Source organism: Larus michahellis, chromosome 6 (genome assembly GCF_964199755.1).
Source record: "Larus michahellis chromosome 6, bLarMic1.1, whole genome shotgun sequence".
Lineage (NCBI taxonomy): Eukaryota > Metazoa > Chordata > Aves > Charadriiformes > Laridae > Larus > Larus michahellis.
Window position 1 is genome coordinate 23,822,732 of NC_133901.1, and position 9,024 is coordinate 23,831,755.

Below are 9,024 nucleotides of genomic sequence, written 5' to 3' on the forward strand. Positions count from 1 at the left end.
TGAATTTGTATTGACAAGATCGCAACCACATATTTCAACAGTTCTCAAGCCGTTATAGATCACTGCCTCCAAAAGCAAGCAAACAAAAAAAAAAAACCCAGCCCCAGCAAACCCCAAAATGTGGATGATAAATCTGTTTTGTTCTCTTCTGCAGCAAACAGCAGAAAGTAACCTCATACAAAGTTTTGCCTTTGTTTTGGGTTGTGATGGATGTGAATATCATTGTGCTATGAAGAGAAAGGAAGAACCTGAAAATAACAGTGGGCATTAGCACATCTTTGGACACGTAATCTCAGCCTTAAGGCTGAGTTGCGGTAATGAAATAAACTGGGTTTCAATATGGGGTTTGCTCTGGAGTCACGTTTCTATCCTGACCCTAAAGAAAATGAGTGGGGTTTTTTCTAATGGATTCATGTAGGACCTCAATGCTGAAAAGCAGATTATTAGTTTTGTTATTCAGCAAAGTATTCTATCATAATTCAAGGCTCCTTTAGGCCTTTTTCCTTACCAAGCCTCACGTCCTCACCAGCTGGCTCGGAAGCTGCAGCCAGCAATCCCAGTTGGGCACTGGGAGCAATGCTGGTTACTATCCCACTGACACGGCATTCTTTCCTTCCAGAGCTCCCTGGAGATAGCTGCTGCTGAGATCAATGTCAATATGATTGACTTATAGTTGTTGTTGTCCCGGGGAGGAATAGATGGGCCAAATTCACTGGCATGTAAGCCAAGGGAGGTCAGACAAAACCAACCCACCCCTTTTGGCTCAGTCCTAAAACATGGCACTGAGATAAAGAGATCGGTGCAGCAGCCGTACATGGGGTTTCGTGCCATAGTCCTTGGCCATCCATCACCACCATCAAAGGGTGTAATGCGGGCTCACAGCTGGGCTGGGGGCAGGGAAAAGCCAGGAGTGAGCACTTGTCCAGGCCAGCAAACTCTGTTCCTTGAACTGCTCTAACCGAAGCCAGCCCTGCAGCAGAGGAAAGTATCTCAACTACCCCAGCTGGCAAACAGTATTTTTTTCCTTTCGAGGAATAAAATACCATTCATTAAAGAATATTTAAAATATCATTCAGTGTTTGTTTGGGTTGATTGTTATAACAGCACCGTGTGGCTGATGGATCCCTGGAGTAAATGAGCCATTTGCTGCTGCAGAGAGGTATTTTTGCCCTGCCATTCTCCTCCTACTCTCTTGACTGCACTGACAGATCTAATCAGATACTTAATTGTGTTCTTTCAAAAGTGAACAGGAAAGGCAGTCAATGACCAGTGAAGACATTTCCAAAGGAAAATACTCACTTTCTCCTGGAAAGAAAAAAACAAAACAAAACAAAACAAAAAAAAGGATTAGATTAGCTCTCTTTGGGACTGTTATTGAGAATGAATGGCTGTAAATGTGGATTGCAGATGATTTACTCTATATCCCAGGATTTTTGGGATGAGTCATATTATTGTACTAGACAATGGCTGGACAAATAAAAAAAATCTGCTTCCGTTATGAGAAAAAAATATATAGTGAAAAAAAGGGTTCTTCAGTACCCTGATAAATACATATTCAAAAGAATTGTAGGGCTATATTTGTTTATAGCATTAAAAAAGAAAATGCTTTCATGTCTAGATTTTTCATACTTGTTTTGTAGCAACTGTATAATAAGTACACGTCATGTTTGCATTTTGTCTATCTGTATGCATATGTAAAAACTGTACTTTTTTAAAAACTAAGATCTAATGTCTGGCATGTCCTCAAGCCCTGGATCACTTCTGGATGGAAAGAAGGCAAACCCTAGAAATCTGCTTACTTTGGATCTGGCTTCTGACACTCCTTGATGGATAACAGATATCAGCATCATTATTAAGAGGCCTTCAGCCGAGATAAAAACCTGTATATTAACTGCCATATTTCTGTGCTATATCAGAGAATGTAAGAGACAGGGTTTGGCTGGAAAAAAAAAAAAAAAGACCCCTTTGGCATGTGCTGTTATCAAGGAATATTAAGTATTTTTTTTCCAGCTCACTGAGCCCTCTCAGATTTAAGGCAGACCGGTATAGCTGTCCACAGCAAGGTAATATGTGGTACAGGCTCCTCTGGAAGAAGTCTAGGAGACAGCCAGCCTGTGAAAAAATGCTGAGCTAAATTCAACACAATATTATTGTTCCTTTCTCTGCTCATTGCAACAGATTTTAGGAAAGGAAAGTGAATTTAAGCTCTACTGTGTGTGAAATATATTTGGTAAGAGGTTGAATCAGGTGACTATTTGTTATAAAGTACAACAGATGCTGACCGACATTATCTATCCAAAACCAAGTCTGAGTTGTAGGAATGCCAATCCACACAGCCACTAAAAGCAAGACCTAGGAACTGCATTTTGAAATGGGAAATTGGGGGGGGGGGGGGGGAACCACACAACCCACACTTTTATAAGTGTAGTCCTTAGTATGAAACTACTTGAATAAATTTTCCCCAGTCTGAAAAGTGCCACGTCATTAAAGGTAACGTAGATTTGTGGACAACTGCCAGCCATACTTTGCCCAGGATAAAGAAAAGCAATGAAGAATTATACTCCATCATTCACCAGACTGCTTAAGTTCTTTTTACTTAAATAGAAGCCCATCGTAATATTACAGAATAGTTTAAAAATGTCCTGTAATTAGTTTCCAGAAGTAAATTAACTAACAGTAGATGAATCACAGACTTTTTTCTGCACACCCCAGGCCGATCAACCCTCAGAGATGCTTGAACCTGGAAAAGTCACAATCGAATGCAGCCTTGCCAGCCCTGTACAACATTCTCACAATCAGGGCCTGGCTTTCATTCCTTCATCTCACTGTCTCCAAAGACATCCACTCCTCTTGGCATGATACTTGTCTTGCTTTTTCAGGAGTGATGTGGAAGTATAGCAGGGTTGTGCATGGCTCAGCTCAGCTTCCAGCTGCCTTTGAAGTCAAGAGAACGGCAGACTGTGCATGTTAGAGTATTTCTCTTACAGCATTTCCCAAAATGGTGCTGCTTGCGAGCTTGCCAACACTAAGCAGTTACTACTTTAGCGTACAGGACAGCAGCAGCTGCTGGGCACATGCCAATTCTTCTATTAAATATCAACAGCACCGCCACCTGAAGCCACCAAGAACACAGCAGAACTAAGAGAAAAATGCCACAAACTCATCTATACATTTATATCCTGTGCTGCTGTTGGCAGGCTGCAATAATCACATAACCAGCCATTCAAAGCAGGACTGACGAGAAAGCAACTCCGAATAAAAGGCATCTAGGCGCAGAGGTGAATGCAAATTTCCAAGTGACTGTCCCCCTGGGGGGTTTGTTGCTGGTTTTCTACTTTACTTCTCAAATAACTTTACTGTTGCTTTGAAAACCTCTGGTGCTGTTACAGCTGAAGTATTAATCAGCAGTTTACTCGTCCTGATTTGGGCCAACAGCGGAAACACTGGCTGGCCTGTTTCTGACAAAGGTTGTAAAGAAAGGGCTCTGGCTGGGGAGCACAGAGCACTTCGCTTTGCTTTTGGAGAGCAGTGAAGGTTGCCTTTTGATGTACAACTGCTTCCACCACGGATTTGATACCAGGCCTCCAGAATAAAAAGCTGCATCCATGATTATGGAAATAAAGCCATAGGATGGGTATAGGACTTTGGCAACATATCTGAATGAGTTAATTAAAGTACTCCCACCTCCATTACTGTCCTGTGGCTGCTGAACTCTGCATTTGCTATTTACCTCGACACATATTGGGGCCAGAATCTCATGTCATCACGTGAGATTCTGCAAGATTTGCAGAAAGCCGTTTTATTTTCTTTCTCTTTTCTTCATACCACCTGTAGTAATGAAGTCATGAAATCCTTACTTTAATCCCGCTTCCATTCTGTCCCATCTTGCAAAACAAAACAAAGCGAATGGGAGATCTCATGCTAGCGCATATTTCCTGCTACCTTGCACCAACGCTGCCAGTCACCATCCTCAACACACTGCCCACCACCATTTTTCAGTATGAAGAGCTCCAGTCTTTCTGTCCAAAGCCAGTCCTTCATATACCATAAAAATTGAAGGAATTTAGCGTGGTCTCCTCTTCCTGTGAGCAAGCAAGGAGCCAGTGATGAGGGCAGAGGGGCAGGGGCAGGGCCAGCCTCCAAGGCAGAGTCCTCTCCAGTCCCTGTGTCTCCACAAGACACTCCTATCAGCAGCCCTTATTGAAAAAGAGCAAACACCTGTTTGCAGTAGCAGGGCTGCCTTCACACTGCAAGAACTCGTCACAAGAAATCACCTGAGGCACTGACACCTGAGAACAGCCACTTGCACCCGACCTGACCCCTGAGCTGTGCACCAGCCTTCACTGGAGGAAGCATGGGGCCGCCCATGGGACACCAGAGCCTCTGCGAGTTGAGATGTTTCTGAGACAACCTTGTCTCTGGAGAAAAAATGCTGCCTGCTGCAGTGTTCTGCAGAACTTCCTCCTCATCATCATAGGAAATATCCGAAGACACGGAGCCTCCATTCGGACAAACGCTAGGAGCAGCATGCTCAACCATAGCTGGTGAAAGCCAAGCCCAAGCGTTTCAATGGCAACTGTTTTCCTGGAGCGCTGGCGGTGGCTGTTGTACCAGCACAGCTGCACTCTCAGAAATCAGGCATTTCAGATTTAGGTGCTAAACAAAGAACTTAAAAGCTTGAAGATGACTGGGGGAGGGAGGGGAGCCAAGAGAGATTTCGGAAGGCATTTACGTGCTTGAAGTTAAAGATGGGAAAATGCTATTCATCAGGGACATGCAATTCTTGGAAAAATCCAGAGTTAGTTATCTTACTTCTACCGAGTCTGCAGATGTTATTCTGACTACTTTTTTTTTTTTTTTAGAAATAAGATCGCATCTTCTGTAGGAATTTAAATTATTTATGTGCCTAATTTGTATTGTTTATCTGTGTTATGCTGTAAAAAATGGATTACACATTCAAAACTCACCAGAGTGCCTGCAGAGTTTAATGAAGGCGCAACTGATATGCTGCTGCAAATGCCAGCTGGTTTCCACAATAAAAAATGAGATGAGATGAAAAAAAAATAAAAAATTCTTCCTGAGCTCATGCCTATTTTGAAATTATTATTAAAAGGCAGCTCCAAAACTGTGCTAGGAAAGTGGACAGATGAGTACCAAAGACATTTTGCTGTCCTTATGAATGTCCATTAATAAAGGACAATTAAAAAAAGTTAAATATATTACAACCAAAACAATATTTTCATACAGAAAAAAAATTTTAAACTTACAGACAGGCACTGAGGTGAGGAAGGCTTGGTATGTGGATGTCATGATGGTACAAAAGAAATGCTATGAGGGGTGGGTGACCCATAGGTTAAATATGTCTTTTGTTGAATGGGATTTAAAAATTGAAATGGAGTTGAAGAAGATATAAGGGAAAAAAATGGGCAATAGAGAGTAGAAATACCATAGGATAAGAGAGGGCAGCAACCCAGCAGGAGCAGACCGTTGATGTGCTATGTATCATTGGCAGCAGCAGAGCGGAGTGCTGAACTCCTAACCTGGGGGGTAATGGTCCGTATTTATCACGCAGAGCAAGTGGTATGAGAGAGGAGTGCGTCCATCAATAATTGTGATGACGCTCAAAGAGCAAAGAATCACTAAAAATTTGCAAAGAAACATCCTTTGAACAGGTGGGGTGCAGGGGTGGGCAGCGTGGTACGCGCCTGTGGGCTGTGCCCGCTCCCTCATCCTCCTCCCAGGGATGCTCCGGTCCCGTCTGGCGGGTGAGTTGGTGCCAGGTGTCCCCAGCTGCAGCCCCGGGGTGCAAAGACACCTCCTTCCCAGTGGGGCAGTGAAAGCCTTCATGGAGCCGCTAACCCAGGAGAGAGAGGGAAAACGTGTGTTTGCGTCCTGTCCCCCAGCCTTTTGCATCCTGCTCTGGGTCATTTCAGCCACAATTGTCAAACTAATTAGGAGAAAACAAGACCTGATTTGAATCCCCAAGCTGAGACTGCAGCCTCGTCAAATTTCTTCGGTTGTCAGTAATTTATGTTTTCTCTTGGGTTTTTTTTGTTCTTCTATCTATCTGGTTTGAGCTGTCTGCAGGAGAGGAAACAAGCCCACTCTGAGGATATTTCTGAGGTATTACCTCTAATGGACCAGGATTCAAGTCTGTCTATTCACATTAAAAAGCAGCTGATCTTGTTAAAAAGGCTAGTACTGCTGCAGATACTCTTCGGATGTTTATCTAATGTGGCGTTGAATTTGGTGTGTAATGTCTGACCAGTGATGGATTCAGGTTGCAATCTCTGCAGGGGAGGAAGCTGAGTCTTTTTCTGTATGCAAATTGCTGACAATGTTAATGGCCATCAGCTCAGAAAAAATAATCCTGCTAATAATGCCAGCACTAGTTTCTCACCTGTACCCCAACCTATTCATATGAAAGAGGCGTAATTGAATGTAACGTCTTTGGGTTTGGTTTTGTTTTGTTTTTTCACATTTATGTAGAAATGTTCATCTTGCAGGCTTTAATCCAATTAAATGCATTTTTTTCTTTCTTTGCAGAGACATCCAAAGAATAAGATGTTCTACCCAGGGACGTATGGATGTTATAAGACCTGCATATTTGCATGTCTTTGTTCTTAAATTCTTTTATTTTTTAAAAAAAAGTTATTCCATTTGAAGAGGAATTTTAGGCAGCAGAAATATCATTTACACGTATAGTTGAACTCCAGAAACGCTGGCCACGTGGTCTGGTACGCAGCTTGGCAGATTCTTTTCTCACAACATTCAACCTGCGCACTGGCCGTGATTGCTTAAATCCTTACCCGTCACAAACACTCCTGAGCTTGTGTCACCAATCTGTTGTAATACAAAGCCTCACTGTCTCTCTTCATGGTCCATCAAATTTGAAGGTGCCTTACTGATACTACTGGGAAAAAAAAACCAACGCTGCGCCAACCCCGCGCACTTACAGAGGTCGCTCTCTGGGATGGGTTTGAAACCGCTGTGGGACCGGATTATGCAGTTAAATGAGTAAACCTATCTGCTCTCATTAAGTTGGTAATATTTACACTAAATAATACTTTCCGACAGAAAAGAAAATGTCAGGGATTTGCTAGATCTTACTATATTTTCTATGCAACGTTCACAAAAGGTAGGCCGTTTCACATAATTGGTAATGATTCACTGAGGATTGGACTGGAAGCTTTATAGCAATAGACTAAGTTGCGGCACTTTGATTTCTTTGTGCGCATTTCAGGTTCATAAATGACCGCATCAGATCAGATAATGAGCAGCAGGAGACAAAGCAAAGAGTTTTGTACAGCAGTGAAGGAAAAGCAAGAATTCCCATGCCCAGCCAAATGCTATTGATGATGAATGCAGGTAATTCTGGGGCAAGTGCTCAACAAACCAAGCCCAGGGGTGAAAAGGGCATTCCACGAGAATTAATGTAGTGTTTTAATTGCGCCTTATTTCATACATACCTTCCCTGTTGCCTTTCAGTATTTTTCCTTTCAATTTTTATTTTCATTTTGTCTTTCTGCTCTTTCCCATGCCTCGATGGACTGCTGAGAGGGTGAAAAGTGAGTAAAGTTCCTTGACCACCTTGAGGAATTCACATTATTTCAGTAAATTAAGCACCTTTCTTCTGTATAGGGTCTGGGGACTTCCAGATTACCATAAATGACACTTCTTGCTTTACTCATGCAAAGATTTACTATGCTTAGAACCAGGAATGCTTTCGTTGTACAAGACCAAAGCCACTCCTTAAGAAGCTGTTCAGAAAGAATAATATTAAACTACAAACCAAACAACATGTTGCCTTCCTACATTTAATGAGAGCTTCATTTTTCTTACCTTGCCAAGTCTGGGATGCTTTCAAAATTAAATGTCATTCCTGAGGCCTAGAGATTTTTCAGGTTGGGTTAGAGCCAGACCTAAGTGAATCAGAAATTAAAATATTTATTGAATTGTAGAACTAGCAGTAGAAATATAGAAACGCTTCCAAAACCCATCAAAACTCTATCCAAAGGGTGCGTCACGCTGTAGCAACCAGAGGCAGATCGTGGCCAGAAAGTATTTAAACAAAATGCAGAAAAAGCTATAGAGGAAAAATCAAAGCCTTCCTTGAAAAAGTGCTCGTTTGATTAAAAGCACAGCATGGTTTTTTGGCTTTAATTCATTATGATGTTCAGATCTGAGGCGTTTAACCCTTACTACAGGCTTTCCACTGCTGCGTGTTTATGGAAGTCACTTACACCCTTGAGAAGTATTTTCAGGGAGACTACAAAGCGGCCCCAAATTCAAACGGTTTTGTTCCTTCGCCTTCTCTGTTGGCAAGCGCAAGATATGTGATCGGGGTGTGCATGGTCTTCTCCCTGCTTTGCTGACGAGGGCTAGGTGGGAGAGACAACCAGAGACAGCCTCCAGCCGTAGTCCCCGCTGGGGCGGCAGGCGCCAGGCAGGGTCAGTGCCCTGACGTGCCCGTGGGTGCGAGACGGCGCGGCTCCTCTGCCGTGCAGCACCATAAATACCAGGGGGAAAGAAAACATGAAGGAGGCCAGAAGCAGCTGGGAACACTCATCTTTTCTCGTGTCTTTTCACTGCGTGGGGAATGAAAGCCCGGCTCCACGAGAAGGCTGAGCTCGCCAATGAGTTGCAAAAGTGGTGATGTTTTCTGGAGGTAAAACCATGCCTAAAGCCAGCTGGAGCCCTGCGGAGGACACCGCGGGTGCTGGCACGTGTGCGTGGTGTCTCTGCGGGGGCTGCGGACAGGCAGGGGGCTGGCACCCCCTGAACTGTACAGATACATTTGGAGGCTTCTGTCTCATATCTGTCCCTGCACTGGATGAAATGATTTTACAAGGTTTGGAACCCTCTGTATAACCTTTATCCACAAAATGGGTGACAAAAGTCCTCAAATCCAGCAAACCCATATATTATTCTCCTTTAATATTTAGTAGTAGTCAACTGGAGGCACTGTCCTTGCTTTCTGCTATGCAGAATGCGTGATGCGCTCAGTGCCATGTAGCTCCGCGA